The following is a 2210-nucleotide window of genomic DNA, read 5'->3' as shown; positions in this document are numbered from 1 at the left end:
GACGAGAAATATAAATGCTTCCATCCCCAGGAGGAATAGCTCTGGCTGGAGGAGGCCAGACAGGCACGCTAGCCAGCTCTAGGGTCCTCTGTGGGGAAGCTGGAGGGAAACATGGCCATTCCAGGCAGGTAACTGTATCATTCTAACACAAAGAGATTTCCACACCAGCTGAACACCTGAGTAATTATATTTTAAGCAACACAGAACATAAAACAAATTCATTTAGCATCCAGGTAGTCAATTGTACCCAGGCTTGCCCAAACTGGCCTTTCTGTTTGCAGGGTGTGGGAGAACAGGGCTTTGTGGGTCCCTGGGGGCCTGCCAGACCCTGAGCTGTGGGAGGCTCGCCAGTTCTCAGGTCTGCTAATGAGTGGTGTGGTGTCTGGCAAGGATCTTGCCTGCGAGTGAGTGTGACTAATCATGAATCTTCTCAATATCGCTGACAATTCATTCTCCTTTCTCCCCTTCAGCCGCTTTCTTTGCTAGAGCTGGCTGAAATAGGAGCAAATTAGTCTCATTCTGGAAAAGGCAGGGCATGTTCAGAGGACCCCCTGAAAGGTTTCCAGTGCTCGGTTCCCGGATGCGTTGCAGTCAGTGTAATTACCTGACTTGGGTGAGTCAGTTTTTTGTGGCTGTTTCCCACGTTTCATAGCGGGCATCTGAAGACACCTGCGCCTGCGCCACTGGCCTATTGGACATGTTTGCATTTGACACCAGGAAAAGCAGTGGTGCGATTATCCCATGAGTGCGGCAGCTCTGGAGCTGGGCATCTGTGCATTCCCTGTTCAAATGCTCTCCTTCATCAGATACGATTCCTCAGGTAAAGGTGGCAGACCTGGAGCGCCCCGGGCTCCCTTATTGGGGTGAAAGGCCAAGATGGAATAAGGGTGTCCTCGGGCTTAACCTTTCTGCCTGTTGCCCACCTTGTGCTCTCCTGGGCTCCCTGTGCCTCTGACAGCGCGGCTGAACTTTGTGTTCTCCCACAGGGAGGAAAGGTGTGTGGAGCAGGCTCGGGGAAGTCAGCGCACAGTGTGTTAGGTAATGGGCTGAGGAGCTTTGTGCCAGCTCCCCTGCTGCTGATTGAGATCTCTCAGAGGAGAGCAGCAGTTCTCTAACAACCAACGTGTGCCCTCATCATGACCAGATCTCTGCGATGACTCAGGTACAATTTCCTAATAATCCAGCCAAAACGTTTTGAGAGACGCCAGCAAGAGAAGAAAGCAAAGGGAACATGGATTGAGATTTGGAAAACACTGGGGTAGTTCATAAAACTCTTGGTTCTTTAAATAAACACCGTGTAGCTCAGCCTGCTTCTCCCCCTTTAATATGAACGCCTCTTTCTTTGATTCTAGGACTTTGGGGACTACTATTAATATCTAAGGCAGTCTAAAGTGGCAATTAAATTAGAAGTATCAAAGATGTGTTTTCTAAATTAAAAATTGGGACATGTGCTCCAACAGGCACCACAGTATTTTCAGGAATGATAAGTAAAAGTATTTAAAATTAGATTTTTCTTTGAGTATTTTGACTATAGGACTCCCTTTAATTTTTTGTATAATTTCTCTTATGTTGCCTGGTTGCCCAGGGATAGAGTGTGTGTTGCATTACAGCGTGTTTCACAACCCAGGATGCTTTACATAATGATCCACATTTACAGCTTCTCTTTAAGAACGGCGAGGTCTGGAAACAGCGGAGCAGCCTGCACACTGCAGGGGCCGAGCAGCTGCTTTCTCGGAACCCCGTGTCTTGCTCCTCCATCCGTTTCCATCCTCCCTTTGTTCTGGCTCCTTCGTCGATGTGGGTATCTGCTCAGCCTCTCCAAACAGCTGATCTTATACGTGTTCCAACCACACAGTCCACAAGGCTCCTTGGGGCTCATAATTAGAGAAGGGAGGGAGACACTTGGCTCTGCCCACCTTGGGTCCCATCTCAGCGCAGAGTTGGTCACAATGTGTCCGTCTGTGCCTGAGATGTTGAAGCCCCAACACCTTGCCTCTTTGGTTACAGTAGTCAATCGGGAATACGTGATTTGGGACAGCCTCTGACAACTTGAAAGGATGGTCAGCTGCCCGTCCACCCACCACCACCACTGTTCTGTGCTTGTTCGGCTCTTTGAAAACTGATTCTGTAAGAATTTGATTGAGATCTGAACACAGAAATGTATTTGGCTTTCAGGTAATGTTATGATTAATTCTAATTGAATAAGTTAC

General features: G+C 48.2%; 1 long non-coding RNA gene across 1 annotated transcript; it reads left to right on the top strand.

Moving 5' to 3' along the window:
- The first annotated feature begins 328 nt into the window (after positions 1–328).
- On the top strand, positions 329–1305 carry LOC121143188. The gene is made up of 2 exons (XR_005880349.1): positions 329–820; positions 987–1305. It is a non-coding gene; the product is annotated as an uncharacterized LOC121143188 (long non-coding RNA).
- Positions 1306–2210: the final 905 nt, after the last annotated feature.

This window comes from Mesocricetus auratus, unplaced genomic scaffold, assembly GCF_017639785.1.
Source record: "Mesocricetus auratus isolate SY011 unplaced genomic scaffold, BCM_Maur_2.0 Super-Scaffold_100011, whole genome shotgun sequence".
In the NCBI taxonomy this organism is placed as follows: domain Eukaryota; kingdom Metazoa; phylum Chordata; class Mammalia; order Rodentia; family Cricetidae; genus Mesocricetus; species Mesocricetus auratus.
This window is presented reverse-complemented; position numbering and strand designations above follow the sequence as displayed.